Below are 18,361 nucleotides of genomic sequence, written 5' to 3'. Positions count from 1 at the left end.
ACGCAGTCTGCTCTGGACAAATTCCATTGGTTGAGATTGAAGAAGAAATTCCATTTAAACTTTCTCTGTTTTTCTCCTCTATAAAGCAGATACGGATTCATTAGACAAAGTTCTGAGAAATGATTAAATGAGTAATTACCAAATGAACATCTAGAACAATGCTAGGCGTGGGGGAAACAGTGATGGCTACATTAACACCCTGGGTTATTTTACTCCGAGACTCACAGATCCTTGGGAAAATCACTTTATCATGAAGCCTGCTCCCTCCAGCATGCATCCATGGTCTTCTCCATAGTCTGATGCATCGTAAGGCCCTCACAGATTCCAACAAGATGCTGGATCCATGCTTTAGATTTCCAACTTCCAGAGCCATTCATCAAATATAAGTCTATGCCAAGTAAATTTCCTAAATGAAGGTATTTGCTTTTAAAATAAGCACAGATATGGGTCTTAAACACAGACAGATCCCTCTGGGGTGGCGTGTTCAGTGCTCACAGATAGTTGAGTAAAACCAGATCTCACAGCCAGATCCCCCATTAGCAACTTGAGTCCTGGGACAGCATGACTGGCTTCAGTCTTTTGTTCTTTGAGTAGGCTTTCATCATCTCTGTTCTGTCCACGCACACCTCTCCCTTCAGAGTGACCTATCCTGCACCAAATTTACCTATCATTTTACATAGGTCTAAGTAACTTCAAAAGTCTCGATTCTAGATGGCACAGTGGCTCACACCTGTAATCCTAGCTACTCAGGAGGCTGAGATCTGAGGATTGAGGTTCAAAGCCAGCCTGGGACACTAAAGTCTCTGAGATTCTTATCTCCAATAAATCACCAGAAACCCAGAAGTGGCACTGTGGCTCAAGGGTTAGGGCTGTAGCCTTGAGCTGAAGAGCTCAGGGATAATACCCAGGCCCAGAGTTCAAGTTCCATGATTGCCAAAAAAAAAAAAAAAAGTCTCACAGACTTTCCTGCCTGGGTTGGGTTTGGCTTTGAACTATGATCTTCAAATCTGGACTTCCTGAGTAGCTGGGATTACAGGCATGTGCAACCAGTGCTCTTTTGTATTTTCTAATTTTCAGGAGGGTTAAAGGATATAAGGATATATGGGGGTTAAAAACAGCAAAACTTTCCCCACATCTCAGAGATTGGAAATTTTGCCTCATCAAGAGAGTGTGTATCCAAGGGGCTTCATATCTTTCATCTCATTGAACCATTCAAAACCACTCTATTATTTTTTAAAATACCTTTATTATAAAGATGATAAACAGGGGAGTTACTGTTACATAATTAAGATAATGAGTTACAAATGGGGAAAATCATGCAATCTGTTTCTTTGAGCTTCACTTAATATAATTTTTTTCCAGGTCTTTCCATTTCCTTATGAATGCGGAAATGTCATTCTTTCTGATGGAAGCATATAACACCATTTTAAAGCAGAATTTTAAACAGAAGAAGGAAGCTATTGTGATTAGTTCAAAGATAGGAAACTAAACTAGCCAATGTCCAATGTTACAAAACCTGCCTCTAAACCTTGAACCCAGGTCCTTGCCTACTAAACCTCTGACTCTGCAACCTCTATTTTTTTTATTTTAAATTTTACTTTAGTCTGTATTAGAATACTAATAACTAACCAAAACTCTTTTTTTTTTTCCCACACTCAAGTTGCTTATTTGCCATTTTTACCTAGTTGGAATGAAGCCCCGCACCGCTGAAATAGATGTGCTCATTGTTCATTTCTATTTAATAGATTTGTTTCCCCCACATTAGTAGGGGGCCATTGAAGGCTGGCCATTCAAGGAATTTCTTGGTCAGGCCTTTCGTGAGGTGGCACCGAAGCTGTCTGCCGGGGCCTCTATCATTTGAGACTTGGTTGGGGTGGGGGATTGGCTTCCAGGGTAACAGGGAGAGGATACAATAGGGCTGGCTGCCAGCAGGAGACCTTACTTCCTCACCACTTACAGCATGAGCATTTGCACAAAAGAGAAGGGTGTGGGCTTCTAAATCTGTGCCAGAGGCTGCAGTGGGGTTTTGTGACACAGCCTTGAAAGATTCTCATTTCTGCAGTTAAGTTCTGGTTTCCTAGTTTTATATCTACAAATGTGCTATGTAAGAACCCTGTGGACTGGTGAGAAGTGTCAACCTAGAGACTGATTTGATGACATCCCTGAGTGTGAGGTGGTATCCACAGATCTGTTGTCATCTCCAGACCCTGGTTTTGAGGGGGCTCTTTCTGTGGAGTGCCCTCCTTTCATGTGTCCTGCTTTCAGATGCTGCCATCACTGGCTTCAGTGACACTTCCTAACTAATACCTAAGGACTGTAACTAATTTAACACCTCAGAACTTCATCATAACCTCAATAAATTTCAATGGGCTTCTGAATCCTCCAGGATTCATACTTTCAATTCAGCTAGTGCAGGAGTGAAAAATATATTTTGCCCATCTATGCATTGCTTCAAGATCATCTTTACAAGGCATCTCTTTCTGCAGAGACCTGCTAGCCCTATTGCCAGTGCATGAGATGTTTATGTTCTTCATGTACTTATTAACTCACTCATGGTTACATTTATTAACACATGACAGTGCATATATTCTACCATCAGGCCTGGGGATTTATGTGTTTGCTTTTATGTGTTATTTTTTATCATGTGTCAAATCCTTCATGGCTTGAGGTAGGCTCTGCTCCACTCATTTAGGCTTCTATAATGCTTTCTGTCAAATGTCCTCCCACAAAATGCAGGGAAACCTGCTTGCAGCCCAGGGCAGTGGGATTTGAGAGGCCGTCAGCTCTCTTGTAGGTGAATACTTTTCTGGGCCAGACCTACCAGATGCTCCCTGCTCAGAACTTTCCTGTTGTTCTCTGGGTCCCACTATCTCTTCAGTGTCATGTTTTCCAAAGGCTCTGGCCATTTGCCTCTTTCCTGATTGTTTGGGCTCTTCACCAAGGCAGAGCCCAAGGTAGAATCCTCTACCAGGAGCCTGCTTATCCTCTGACACTAGTATATCTGGTTTCCTAATGCAGAGATTAAAATTAGCTCCTTTCAAAGGCAAAGTGACTGCTAAGAGTTGAGGAAAAGTCCACAATGCAGAGCAAACACAAAATGTGACAGTCAAGCAAGGCAGGCTGTCCACATGTTTTGGTTAAGAAAAACAACCCAAGCTCAGGTAATCCTTGAGAGGTTGATCATCCTGAATGTCAGGATATGCGGAATATCGAGTATACCACACCCCATGTCAGCAAGAGACATGATCTCCACACGGGGATGGGAACAGGGCTGTGTGACCACGACAGCTAGTGCTCTGGTTACTATAATCTTGATGGTGAGTTCATCATCAAGCTAGCTCTTTTGAGCTGGCTCAGAACTACAGAGCTAGCTCTCAGCTAATCTACCAAAGAATATGGAGGAAACAAGACTCCAGGGTCATCCACATTTCTCTTTTATTAATGTTATCACATCTTGGGTGGTTATGAGATTTTCTGATGTGTGCATTGTGTAGGCTCGAGAGCATCACTGTGATGGACAGGTTAATAGTCTACTGGGATGAGGGTGGTATGGTACTTGTACTCTCAACCTCTTGGGAGATGAAAATTAGGAGGATTGTGGTTCAAGGTCACTACCCGCAAAAAGTTAGCAAGACTTCATTGCAACCAAAAAGTTGGGGATGGTGGTGTATGCTTATAATCCCAGTTACATGGGAAGCAAATGTAGAGGAAATAATTACCCATGTTGGCTAGTGATAAACATCCTGAGAGTATAGCTTAAAAATGACCCAAAGTAAAAAGGTCAGGGGGAGGCTTGGCTCAAGAGGTGGAGTGATTGCATAGCATGTGCAAAGGTCTGAGTTCAAACTCCCATCCTGCTACTAAAGAAGTCTCTTATTGAGGTAATGCTGTAGTGTGTGCATACATGCCTTCAGACCTGTGTGTCTGAAGTCATTCTCTTGGCTCTTCATCTTGAGGATGGTAATGTTTACCTGCGTGCTTACCTGCTCTGCTTTGCAGCTTTCTACACTCAGCCTCTGAGGCCATCTTTCTTTCTTCCTCCCTCCCTCCCTCCCTTCCTTTCTTCCTTCCTTCCTTCCTTCCTTCCTTCCTTCCTTCCTTCCTTCCTCCCTCCCTCCCTCCCTCCCTCCCTCCCTCCCTCCTTCCTTCCTTCCTTCCTTCCTTCCTTCCTTCCTTCCTTCCTTCCTTCCTTCCTTCCTTTCTTCCTTTCTTTTCTTATGATAGTGGAGATAGAATAAGGCCTTGTACATGTTAGGCAAGTGTTCTACCATTCCAGCCATGGTTATTCTGAGTCAAAATTTCCTGAACAATTATTATTCAGGGATATTTTTTTTTTGTGAGTCATGGGGCTTGAACTTGGCCTGGGCACTGCCTCTGAGCTATTCAGCTCAAGGCTACTAAACTACCCCTGGGCCTGGGCATTGTCCCTGAGCTCTTCAGCTCTGGGCTACCACTCTACCCTGAGCCAAGTCCCAGTTTCTATTTTCTAGAGGTAAATTGGAGCTAAGAGTCTCAGGTCCTTCTGTGCCAAGGCTGGCTTTGAACCTTGATCCTCAGATTTCAGTCTCCTGAGTAGCTAGGATTACAGGCATGAGCCACCATGCCTGGCTCAGTTAGTGGAGGACAGCCCTTTCAAGGGAAAAAGTCCCAATTGATTAATGTAATGCAGTTAACTCCATGTGGTCCCCAGAGATGAGGGAAGGTAAGAGGGGAAGAAGAGTATCATTATGAGTCTCAAGGCTTCACTGACTCTAGGGAGCAAATGTATGAGGTCTCTGAGAACCACACTCCACCCTCCACTCCCTTCTAGTTCAGTTTGGCAGGCTTTCAAAGCAGAGATGTGGCTGTGACCGCAGACTCCTCTGTCCCAGGACTCAAGATCCAGTTGTTTATCCCCCTTGTGCAGGTCAAGGAGAGCCACTCTGCACTGCACTTTTCTTCCCTTTCTATGGAGACAATTATTGTTGGCTAATTGGGTCCTCCAAAAGCCAATAATCTCTTTCATTTTACTCTCTAAGCTTTGATGGGATCCATTTTATCCTTCTTATCGCTTTCATTTTATTATAAGCTGCTAGTCATAATGGACAGAAATCCTAGAAAATATTCCATAGGTGTGGTTGGCCTGTGGGCTTAAGGGCTGGCAGCTGACTCTGCTAGCATTTCCCTCTAGTGCATGAGCACATTGGTTTTATGAGCCCCAATGGGAAATCAGAATCAAGCTAACCTTCTAAAGACAGAAATGTATCTATACATCAGGGTTAGAGGCTGAATGTCCCAACTGCACCCCGCAGGCTCTGGAAGGGGCATCCCCCTGCAGCTTTGGCAGTTTGTGGTAGGACTGCTAAAATAGCAGGTGATTGCAGTCTCAGGTTGGAAGCTGGAGAGTTGAGTGGGGCTAGGTACAGGCTTCTGCCACAACACTTTCTGGAGAACTACCAAGGGTCACAGGGACCACAGAACACCTACACCCTCCCTGCAGCCTACCTTCTAAAGTCTTCTGTTACCTTCCAACACCATAAACCTGGGGACCAATCTCCCAAAGCTAAAAACTACCAGCAAACCCTGGCAGTCACATGGACTGAAGATACCACATCTTCAGAATGGGTCATAGAGGGAAGTGGGTAATGCTTCAAAGGCTTAGAGCCAGGGCTGGGGAAAGGGTGGGCACAGAGTGAGAGGGCGTAGCTGATGTCTCATGGCATCTGGTCTACTTTGCTTTTCCTACGTACGTGTGTGTGTGTGTGTGTGTGTGTTTATTTGTGCATAGTATATATATATATGCATGTATATTTACATATATCCATATGTAAAAATTAAGTGATTCAAATACTGCTTTAGATCTTTAAGGCCAGGAGTTTGGCCTAGTGGTAGAGTACTTGTCTAGCATGCATGAAGAGCTGGGTTTGATTCCTCTGTACCACATATATGGAAGTGGTACCAAGGCTGGACAAAAGCTGGAAGTAGTTTTGTGGCTCAGATAGTAGAGCGCTAGCCTTGAGAAAGCCCAAGGACAGTGCTCAGGCCCTGAATTCAAGCCCCACGACTGGCAAAAAAAAAAATAGATCTTTAGGATTGTTTACACAAAACTTTCAAAGTTTTTAAACCAGAAGAATATATGTATTATGTATGTGTATATATACATAGAGAGAGAATATATATATGTATATATATATATAGTGAGAGAGAGAGGGAGAGAGAGAGAATGAGAGAGATAGAGATAGAAAAAGATAGAGACAATGACAGAGAGAGGCATGCATACACACATCTGCTGTCTGCAGGTGTCCTGGCAAACTGGCATAGTGGGGCACCAGGCTGAAGACAAGGACTGGAGAAGATAGAAAAGCTCAGCCAGGCTTTATATGATCTTGGGCACAGAAGTGTCACATCCACCATTTCAGTGCATTTTTCTATCAGAACAGCAGTGTGTAGGGTTCACCAGCACCTGGCTTGGTGTTGCTCAATGGCCAGTAGCTCAAGGTCACAGCTGCTTCTGACTTGTTCCACACGGAGCGGGGAGATGACATGAGAATCGCAGGAGCTGTGGTCCCTGCACCATTCTGAACACAATATCATAGTGAGTGCACAGGGACAATTAGATTTTCCAGAGAGCATGCAATTTCAGCTTCCCAGAAGTCAAATGTTTCCATCACTTTCTAATGTCATAGCACTCAACAGTTTTTCTCTCCTAGAAATGAAGGGCTAAGTGGGCCTTGGTACAGAGCACTTTCCTCTGGGGTGTGTTTTCCTTGGATAACATTCCACCCAGCAATGTCCTGTATCCCAAAGAGCAAGATCCTGTGCTTTGGCTAAGATTCATTTTAGATTTAGTAGGCAATTTCCTATATCAATACATTAAAAGAGTAATCTTGCAAAATGTCTACTTTGTATGGTTTTTCATTTATGTTACTTTTGGTGGTGTTTTTTTTCACCCTGAATCATAGTCAAAATATATGAAAGGAATCAAAATGTGAACATTTTTACACACAGTCCCACTCTTTGTGAATACACATTTGCATTAGTAAAGTTTTGTTTGTGACAACTTATCTAGTGACAGAGAGACATGGCTAGATATATGGTAGCTTTGGGCCAGCTTCTCTGTATTTTATTGCTTGCTTGCTTGCTTGTTTGGTAGATTGTGGGTCATGGGGCTTGATCTTGGCCTAGGCTCTGTCCCTGAGCTCTTCAACTCAAAGCTACCACCCTACCCCTGGGCCTGGGTGTTGTCCCTGAGCTCTTCATCTCAAGGCTACCACCCTACCCTTGAGCCAAACCCCACTTCTGGTTTTCTAGAGGTTAATTGGAGATAAGAGTCTCAGATCCCTTTGTGCCTGGGCTGGCTTTGAACCTTGATCCTCAGATCTCAGCCTCCTGAGTAGCTAGAATTGCAGACGTAAGCCACCACACCAGCCCAGGTTCTCTTTAACTGGTGAGTAGATTGGCCATGTGTAGCTCAAGGTACACCTCATATTTTCACAACAACCATGTGACAAAAAAGAGACTCCTCCTTAATACTTGTGGCTGAAGGAGTCTGGGGAGGAGTCTGACACATTGATCCGGTGTCCTGGGCTCCTGTCTGGACCTGTGATGATGGTGTGTGCATTGAGGAGTGACATGTCCTCACCTGGTTTAGTGTAATTAAATTGAGGTGACCTGAATGACATGTTCTCATCTGCTCTGTCTTTGTATCCGTTTTCTCATTCCTAGCAATACCGAGAAGACTACTTTGGCTTGTTAATGGCTGTCATACAGAGGAATTGTTTTCCATCCTTTGTGTGCTTGCTTTTTAAACTGGAAGTCACTACTGTACTGAAAGCTGCTGAGTGTTTTGGTATTTGCTGTTATAGCCAGAAGGCTGACATTTGAGGATCATAGTTTGAAGCCAGACTGGACAGACACATCTATGAGACTCTGATCTCCAAGGAATCATCAAAAAGCCAGAAGTGGAGGGAAGGCTCATATGGTAGGGCACCAGCCTTGAATAAAAAAAATAATTCCAGTGATTGCATAAGGCCTTGCGTTAAAACCCCAGTACCAGCACCAGCAGAGAGAGAGAGAGAGAGAGAGAGAGAGAGAGAGAGAGAGAGAGAGAGAGAGAGAGAGAGAGAGACAGAGACAGAGACAGAGACACAGAGAGAGAGAGACAGAGAGAGAGACAGAGAGACAGAGAGAGAGAGACAGAGAGAGAGAGACAGAGAGAGACAGAGAGATTGAGAGAGAGAGAGATTGAGAGAGAGAGAGAGAGAGACAGAGAGAGAGAGAGAGAGAGAGAGAGAGAGAGAGAGAGAGAGAGAGAGAGAGAGAGAGATTGAACACCTCTGTGGATTTGTTATATTCCTAAGTCTAAAGAGAGCACTGACATCTCACGCTGCCATGGCAGGTTTGATGAAAAGGCTTGTCCAATATGGAGTCTTTCTTTTCTCTTCAGAAGCTCAGGGCCTGCCCACCCAGAGGGACTGGAAGCACACGTTTATTCCTTCAGGACTGGGCCATTGCAGAGCATCATGGGATAGCCATCCCCGAAATCCCCCTTTTTGAGGGCTTTTTTGGGGAGGGGAAGATAAGCCAATAAGATGACGAGAAGATGAATAATCTGATACTTTCATTATTGAAAGGCTTAAAATAATTTCCTATACGTGATCTTACCTTGACTGTCAGCTCTGACTCTGGTGCAGAGACTGAGACATGCTGGTGTCACTTGGCTTGTGTCTCATGCCAGCTGGGGTCCGCCTAGCACCACAACTGCTTGTTTGTTGGGTAGGGACACCCTTGGACGTCTCCCACACTGCTTTGCTTGTGGGTTTGTTTTCAGATCCTCCTTAGGAAACCAGGCCCTTTACAATCAACAGAACTGCACAATGCACAGCCCAACATTTCACAGCCCACCTAAGGACAAAGGTCTGACAGTTTTGTTTGCATTGAACAAAGTAGCTCCTTCTCCAGATGGATCTTACAAGTCCTGCGCCCCTATGGACTTGGGAACAAAGGGTCAATCTTGTGTTTGCAGCGGTCATTTGACCTCCTTTCAAGTGATATTGACCTATTTCTCAATACACATCACCAGTTTTCTCTTCCAAAAACACCTTTGAAGTTCACTTCCTAGAACCTGCCAAGGCCATTCCACCCCTGGCCTTGCTGTAATTACATCTAGTAATTACCAGCTCAGTCACACAGTCAGCATAACTCCAGCTCAAGAAACAAGCCAGGTGTGATGGGTTTCGCCTATTATTCCAACTAGTCAGAGGCTATACCTACGGCAAGAGCAACGCATGAGGTCCTGACTGAAAAAATAAAGCGAAAGGGGATAGAGGCATGGTTCCAGTGGTAGAGTGCCCACATATTGAGTAGAAGGCCCTGAGTTCAAATGTCAGTACAGTCAATTAAATAAAAAAAGTACAGAAGGCCAAGCATTGGTGTGATAGGCCTGTAATTCTAGCTATGCAAGAAGCTGATATCTGAGGATCAAGGTTTAAAGTTATCCTGTGCAAAAACGCCTGTGAGTCTCTTATCTCTAATCAATCACCAAAAAGCTTGTGAATAGAGCTCAGGCTCAAGTGATAGAGCTCTAGCCTTGAGCAACAAAGCTAAAGGACAGCACCCACAACCTGAGTTCAAGTCCTAGGACTACCACGCTCGCGCGCGCGCGCACACACACACACACACACACACACACACACAGACAGACATTGAATATGAATATGCAATATCCTCCCTGAAGCTAACTGGAGTCCTCTCCTGGGTTCATCATTTTCTTACAGGGAGCCCAGAGCCCTGCACTCCTGTCTAATAGACACCAAAGGAGGAGGTCAGATGTGTTCGGCGTGGTAGCTTCTCCCCTCCCCTCTCTCCCTCCCTCCCTCTCTCCCTAGCCCCCTCTCTTTCTCTCTCCTCTCTCTCCCTCCCTTTCTTCCTCCCTCCCCCCTTTCTCTCTCTCTCTCTCTCTCTCTCTCTCTCTCTCTCTCTCTCTCTCTCTCTCTCTCTCTCTCTCTCTCTCTCTCTTTCCTTCTTACTTTCTTTCTTTCTTTTGCCAGTCCTGGGGCTTGAACTGAAGACCTGGGCACTGTCCTTGGGCTTTCTCAAGGCTAGAGCTCTACCACTTGAGCCACAGTACCACATCTGGATTTTTCTGTGTATGTGGTACCAAGGAATCAAACTAGGGCTTCGTGCATGCTAGGCAAGCAGTCTACCTCTAGGCTATGCTCCCAACCCAGTGGTGGCTTTCTTGCCAGAGGTGATGTTGATGCTGACCTAGCTAATATCAAACACAATCATTTCTTCTGTCCTCTCAGGCAATATCCTGGGCTTGGGTCCAAACCTCAGTTCACAATAGAGTGAACAAAAACAAACTGGAGACCAGAATTGTCATTTAATAGCCCTGTGACTGCAACAGTTCTCCACTTTCTCAAAGAGTCACATTACTCTTCTATAAAATGGTTTATTGCACCCACATAGGAACATTATTGTGAGTTTTTTAAAAATTAATTTTATTGTTAAGGTGATGTACAGAGGGGTTAGTTACCTATGTAAGATAGTGAGTTTGTTTTTTGTTGAACATTGTTACCCACTCCATTGATTTTTCTCTCTCTTTCCTTCCCCTCCAAGTTGTAAAGTTCATTTCCACCTTATTGTCTTGTGAGTATTGCTGTTACATTGCTTTGCCTTTTGTCCTGGTTCATCATTTCGTTATTCCCCTTCCAATTCAGAGGTTTTTGAAAAGAAAAGTTATATAAGGTGACTGTGTTGAATGGTTGCAACAGATCAGACTAACAATCAAAATGGAGTCACCCACGCTACCATTTTCTTTTTGGTAATTGTTAGTTTGTCCCTCTCTACTACCCTGCTACACTATTTTGAAATAACTCACATGCATTTTTTCTTTGTACTCGCTTCTGTGTGCAAAACAAACCCACTCTGCCTGCCTTGTTGGAATAGTTATTCTGTTCTGAGCAATAATTTGCTTTATTGTAGATTAAAACCAAAGCCAGATACTGGTAATACATTCCTGAAATCTCAGCTTTTCAAGAGAGTGAGACCTAAGGACTGGCTCAGAGCCAGCGTGGTGTTAGGCTCAACTGGCTAACATCTGTAATCCTAGGCTTAAGATGTTGAGATCTGAGGATCAAAGTTCCAGGCCAGCTAAAGCAGGTTAACCAGAAAAGAGCCAGAGCCAGAGCCAGAAATGGAGCTGTAGAGTTCTAGCCTTGAGCGGAAAATACCAAAGGGGAGGTGAAGGCTCTGAGTTCAAGCCCTACTGGTACAAAAAGAAACATAAAACAAAACAAAAATAACACATAATAAAATCAATTAAAATCTTAAGTTGTTGTAACTTTTTTTTTGCCAGTCCTGGGCCTGTCTTTGAACTTTCTCAAGGCTAGAGCTCTCCCACTTGAGCCTCAACACCCCTTCCGGCTTTTTTCTATGTATGTGGTACCAAGGAATCAAACCTGGGTCTTTGTGCATGCAAGGCAAACACTACCACTAGGCCAAACTCCTGGCCCAAGTTGTCATAACTTTTGATAGGATTAAATAGCAGTATCATTTATTGAGGCTCAGAAAGGTCAAGTTTGCTTGAGGTCATGTAACTAATACGTTTGGATAGAAAATAAATGGCAGATTTAAATTCTGGTCATGGAGATACTTTTGGCCTTCAGTTCTAACACCTGCTCCCTAACCACAATGAATCTTACAGACTTTCTTTCTTCCCAGGCTGGCTTTGAACCAAGATCCTTCAGATCTCTGCCATCTGAGTAGCTAGGATGATAAGTGAGAGCCCACCTGTGCTCAGCTAATCATGATTAATAGTAATAAATGGCAATATCATTTATTGAGGCTCAAAAAGGTCAAGTGATTTGCTTAAGGTCACATAGATAGTAAGTTTGGAAAGGCATGATTCCTGGCTTTGGAGATCCATGTGGTTCTTGGCCTTCAGGTTCTCCAGGGCCCTCTTCTCTGCATTACCAGGTGGCTCTGTGACTCTGCCTCTCTTTGTGAGCTCACTCTCAGATGCCAACATTTCTTTTTAATTATTATGACTCTGCGTGAGAGGAGTGTGGCCAGAAGCATCTATTTTTCTGGCATTTTCTTTCTTGCATAACCTGGTAGCTTTAGCGATTCCTTTGTAGCTTGGCAAGCTCCCACCTGGAAATGGAGCCTTCCTGTTTGATTTCACTCTCTGGGTGCAGGGAGGAGACCGTGGCTACCAAAGGGCTCTAAGTTATATGCTGAAGTTTAGTGCCTTTCTTGTGCTGCCCAGCCAGTGAACACAACTCTCCGCTGGCAGCTCATTGCTGGAGACAGTACCTTGCCTGGAGGAAGATCTCACTGCTCTAAAAGCTGGACTATGGTAATTTGTAATGTGCACATACATCCATTCTTTCCCTTTGTGCATTTCATCTGAAGTTGGTTGAATCTGCACGTGTTGATGGAGACAGGTGGGTCTGGTGGGGCTTGGGGTTCAGATGAGATAAGTCACCTGAAGCTCCTGGCACCAAGGCCAGCACAAAATGTGCCCTGCTCTCTGATGATTGCTGTGATGTCACCAATGTTACCTTCCCTGACATTGTTCCTGGATCCGCAGTAGAAATTGAAACCCGCTGTTTGTAGTTCCTTGTGTCTGGGGTGGCTACTGCTGTCTGTATCATTTCACTGTGATGTGGCAGCCTGAGCTGAAAGCCGCTGCTCCTGAGGTCTGCGCAGGTATCAGCCCCACGGGATCGAAGCTTCTAAGAATTTCATTTTCCTTTTAGAGAAATGATTCCGAGCTCTTCCTCTTCCATTGCTCATAGCGTACATGATATTTATAAGGGGCTAATATCTCAGAGACCTTTGTGTGTATGTGAACCTGCGTATGTAGTACTGGTGTTTGATCTCAAGGCCTCAAGCTTTGCTTGTTCAATCACTGCAGGAGCCATACCTCCAGTCAGGATTTTTGCTATTTCTTTTCTTTTCTTTTTTTTTTTAATGCACTTAAGGCTGGAGCTCTGTCCCTTAGCTTTTTTGTTCAAGGCTGGTGCTCTATCATTTGAGCCACAGCTCCACTTGAGTTTTTGCTGGTTAATTGGAGATAAGTATCTCATGGAGTTTTTTGACTGCAGGGACTTTCAGCCTCTTGGATAGTTATGGTTTACAGGTGTGAACCCATTGGTGCCTGGCAACCATTGGCTATTTTGAATCTGCCCCCTACCCCAAGTCTGGCTCTAAACAACAATCCTCCAGGTCTCAGCCTCTTGATTAGCTAGATATATTTGGGTCATAGAATAGTACAGGAGCTCATGGTATGCATATTGATGCAGAAAGGTTTCTGGCATTGGATGGTGATTCACAAACAAGGAAGCAAGGTTGATGTGGCAGAGAATGTAAATAAAGATTCTTTAACTTGCCAAAAAAATAGAAAAGTGTATGTAGCACTGGAAAATAACTATAATCTCCATGGAGGCAATGGATCTGAAGGAAAAACCCAAGAGTTGTGGGCTTCAGGCTCCTTACTTCCCATGGATTGAATGTTTTTTTCTGATAAGGTATTTCCTCAGAAGTAGAATCTGAGGGCTTAGCAGTAGACTGTAAGAATAATAATCTTGAATTCTACAACCTGTAGAAAAGTGGTGGTGAAGAGACAAAGCAGAAGAAAAAAATGGATTAATTGAATATGAGAAATTGAACAAAGCAGGCTGGTTACTGAAACTATTGAATGTATCAAGCTAAAAACTTTAGCCATTAATATACTATATGTGTTTTCCTGTAGCAATACCACTTTAAATTTGGGCCTTAGTAACTGCCTGCAAATCCCCGCTTTGCTTTTTCTTTGTGATCTCAAGTAGGCCTTCATTTGATCATCTATTCTAAACTATGGCATCCAGTAGATACTCATGAATGAGGCCTGCATTCCCCACAGAGAGCCTGGCCTCCGACTCCACTCTTATTCATTGCTCCTCTTTTGCAGGAAACTGAGGCAGATAAAAACTAAGAATGCTCCTAAGCTGGCATGCAGATCTCAGTCCAAGAAAACAGGCAGTACCTTTAAAAGAATTACACGATAAGCAAGTCAGCTCTGAACATTTAGGGAATCTCATTTTTCCCCTTCTCTGTCTGAGAAGTCTAGCTGTTATTTCCCAGCAGATGACACTGAACTGTTAACTTAGGACCTTTGGAATTTCCTCTTCTCTTAGTTGTCATCCAGTTTCTGTGCCTCAGCTACTGCAGAGACCACCTTGGTTCCAGCTGCTTTTCTGTGCATTCAAGAAAAGTGGAAGGAAAGAATATTCCGGAAAAGAGTTAGGTCTCTAGAGAGGGGGCAGCTGCCCCTTCTGGCTCACAGGTCCCTTGCAGGAGGAGGGTGTGGGGGTGGGGAGGGATGGGAGTAGTGCCAAGCTGTCTACAGCCCTCTCATGGTTCTTGGCCTTCCCACTTAGAGAGTGTGTGGGTTTCTCTGCAGGGCTGTAAGTTCTGTGCCAAATTGGCACACAGCTTGGGGTGTGAGTGAGCAGTGGGCAGAGAGCCCTCAGTGTGACAGTTTTCTCTGGGGACCCTAGCGGAGGGCTGCTCGGCACAAGAGAATGCTGAATCAAGGGGACAGACGACAACTGCTTTCTGAGAAATCAGAGCAAAGTGTGACTCATGTCACCCTTTGGTTGTCTACCAAGATTCAGGACCAGCTATGCTCTAGCGCCTTACTCTCAAACCCATCTCTTCTGTAGGGGTCGACTTACAGCCCTGAAGTGTGGGTTGTATATCTACCCCACAACACGAACCCCTCATAAAGGTGCCCAGATTCCTCAGCATATGGCTGACTAAAAACTATACATCTCTACTGCTATTCAGCTGTGCTGTCTCCCCTCTAAAAGAAATCCTTTTCTATTTTACTGTAAATATGTCAGTGAAGACACATATGGTCAGTGCTCCAGCACTTTCTATTCATTATCTCTGACATAAAGATGACTGGCTTACAGTGATGGAGAAACAGTGACATGACTGTTTTGACACGGATTTGGCTTCTAGGAAACCTAAACTGTCATTCCAGCACATCAGGCTTTCTGGTTGATTGATTGTTTTGACACAGGGTCTCATTGATTGTTTTGACACATGGTCTCATTCTGCTGTCCAGACTGGTCTTGAACCTCTCTACCTCAGCAGGGATTACTGACATGTACCTCCCAGTACTGGCTTAAGATTTGTTTAGATCCATACTGACGCAAGAGCCACATGCTTTAGTGTTGTATATAATCACTTGTCTCTAATTGTTGGGACTCAGGGCAATAAGGTGGAGCAATTTTAAGCCTTATTACTGGATTTCTCCAGAGGGATGAGGCAAGGTCCATGCACTATAGAACAGTGGTAATTTGGGTTAGGCCAAGCATACACAGTGAGTAGGTGATCTGACCACACAGAAGTGAGTGACTCTCTTTTCCCATGGGTGCGTCTCCCACCTAGTCACAGACCCTCATTTCATGGTCTAGAGGAGAGGAGGTAATGAGGACAGAGAAAAGGGAACACTTAAAAAGAGGTTAGGTTTCCCCATAATCCAGATGTGCCATGCTAAGGCCCCAGAGGAAGGCTAATGCGACAGTGAAGGTCAAGAACATGCATGTGCTTGGAAGTGTTGCTAAGAATCTTCTCCTCCATGGCCACCTGTCCTCTTGACTTGATCCTGAGTCATGCTTTGACTGTTTAAGAAGTCAATTCCCCAACGTTTCTTTCCGTTTCCCGGACCACCCAGTCTTACTGAGTGCTGTGCTCTGCTTCCTGAAATGGAGACTGAATTTGTGTTGTTTCTATCGCCACTGCCTCCACTCAGAGTCCCATCTTGACCTAGAGGCCCTTGTCCCAGCATACTCCATTGAGCTCCTTGCTTCTTTAACCCTGCCTGGATCCTCTCCTGGAACCTCAGGCAGAGCATTCTCTTCTGAAGCACAGAACTCTCTCAGGCAGAGTCTTCTTTGGAGTGCAGGAATAATCACCCATTTTCAACACCAAGTCTTCGACTCTTTCTTACCCGGCAGCATGGGGCAGGGTAAGGAGGAGGAGCACCACAGCGGCAGGTGAGGCTCACCACGTAATCATCCTGGTAGTCTTAATTGGTAACATATTACTTGGGCCACATCATCTAGATGCTCTCACAATGACTCAGGACATGGTGGTTGAGCAATAAGAGTCAAAGACTGAGTGCCATGTCCCCGGCAGGACATAAGAGGCCTTTTCAGTCTTTCTTGGTACTTCAATTCTGTTTTGATGGTTGTGTCCCTTGTTATCCTAAGGGTCTACTGCCTGTTTCCTTCTTGTGCAGCTGGCACACACTGGGGTGGTTGCAGCCAGCCTATACCACCTTTTTCCCTTCCTGCTGCAAAGCTTTCCTTCATGCGTGGGCACATCGTGTGCTTGCTTGTTTGTTATAGTGTGAATCTCGTATATAATATTGATTTTTTTTGAAAATCAAAAAAATTTAGTATAATTTACAGACAAAAGCATTCCCTATGAAATTGTCCAGTTTGATGAATTTTGATTGAAAATGTATTTCTGAACCAACCATCGAGGGCGAGATTGAGGAGATATCCAACACCCCCAAAGATTACCTTGTACCTACCTGTTCCTGGTCACATGCCCTCACCAGCCCTGCAAAACCATTCTTCTGGTTTCTAGCAGAGTACATTATTAGCATTTCCTTAGAAATTTCATATAAATGGAGCAGAGTGTGTAGACTCTTTTTGGATCTAGCTTCTTTCACCCAGTGTAGGAGTTTTTGGGGATTTGTCTATGTTGCGTGGACCTGGAGGTCATCTCAGTTTGGGATAAGATCTCTGACACTGTGGATATGCCACTGATGGCTTGCCAGCTTTCCTGAAGCTGGGTTCTTCTCAATCTTCTTCTTCTATGCCTAGGGCCACAATCCAAGAGAGCGCCTTACATTTTAATCATTCTCACCCATCAGAATTCAGTGTATTGGCAAATGTACTCTTTTTTTAAATTTGTATGGTGTACTTAAAGGGCACCGTCTGAATGTCACATGGTCCTTGCCATCACTGCACTTTAAATCAAACCTGAGACATCCTGTAAATGTTATGAGTCCTAGGTATAGCGACCAACCTATGCATAAGCTTGAGATGGAAGGATTTCCCAGGCTCCATGATTTTAAGTGCTAAAGCCAGGATAATACCAAGCAAGTAGCCCACTCAGGAGATGTGGAGTCCAGCCAAAGCAATCAGTGTATCACCATCACCAAAACGGAGCTTGATTTCTTTACAATTGATCTTAACTCAGCGAATGTATCCCTACGTCTGCTAGTGGTAGGAAAATTCAGGCTTTCCAGTTCAAAGTCATTCAAGTCCTTTCAATCTCACCTATGGTCAATCAGGGTTTAAACTAGGCCAACCTCTCCTCCCCTTAGCTTTCTTCCCTTTCATTTCCTTGTCCATCTAAGTTCCTCTCCCCTCCCCTCTTCTCCCCTTCCTTTCCCTTCCCTATGTTACCCACATTGCCCATTGAAGCCTGCAGCTCTGGCCAGTGGGCATTGTGCTGCTGATTTTTGTTTTTAGTTTTTAAAATGAATTTATTAAAAAATTCTCAGGAAGACAGCCACTTTTCATTTGTCATAAAAAAGGTCAAGTTTCTTCATGCTGTATAGTAAAGGTAATGTATGAGAACACAGAGTTAGCTTCTTTCTGCTGGTATTCTCTGATAGGATAGCAGAGTGTAGTCATTTTTGCAATACTAGAATAAATTTAAAAAGTCTCTTCTATGCTTCTCTTCAAAAAGTGGTAATAACGGGAGATGGCATAAAAAGCCTTTTTCTTCCTACTTATTCTATTCTGTAGTATTAGAATTGGTATTTTTACCATCACAGGCTACAATTTTCACTTTATCCACTTTAATAAGCTCTGTCACCTCTCTGAATTCAACATCATTCAATACAAAAGTCCACGCTTTATTGCAGAATCTGTATGTATTTAGAGAGCCCCTGAAATTGACTCTGTTCCTGACGCTCTGAGCCAATGCTGAATTTATAGCCTTATCAAACTGAAGTAGAACTTGAAGGGCAAGTTGGGGGGTGATCTGTTGAGACTGTATGAGCTCATCTAGGCTCTCTTGAAGACTGTTTCCCAGCATGGTATTTCTGTACAATTGATATGCCATGGCTTAGGAGAAAAAAATCTATTTTCTTCAGGCTTGCATTGATGTTCACTCCCTGAGGGGAAAGGTGTTTTCCGCCACTGATGGCTTAGGAATGGCGGGGCCAGGAGCCCCCTTTGCCAACCCTCAGAAGTCTCTGGCCATCAGAGGCAATGGCGCTGGACCACCAACCTGTGCTGCTGCTTTTTACATGTCCTGCCTTATGCCAGGTCTTCAGAGTCATGTGCTCTGTAGAAGTAGCCCA

At 44.1% G+C, this 18,361-nt stretch overlaps 1 pseudogene; it reads right to left on the bottom strand.

Annotated features, from left to right (window-relative positions):
- Nucleotides 1-17,790: 17,790 nt before the first annotated feature.
- LOC150060207 (transcription initiation factor IIA subunit 2 pseudogene) lies at nucleotides 17,791-18,131 on the bottom strand (annotated as a pseudogene).
- Nucleotides 18,132-18,361: the final 230 nt, after the last annotated feature.

The sequence above is a fragment of the Megascapheus bottae genome, chromosome 7, assembly GCF_031878675.1.
Source record: "Megascapheus bottae isolate mThoBot1 chromosome 7, mThoBot2.hap1, whole genome shotgun sequence".
Classification (NCBI taxonomy): Eukaryota; Metazoa; Chordata; class Mammalia; order Rodentia; family Geomyidae; genus Megascapheus; species Megascapheus bottae.
This window is presented reverse-complemented; position numbering and strand designations above follow the sequence as displayed.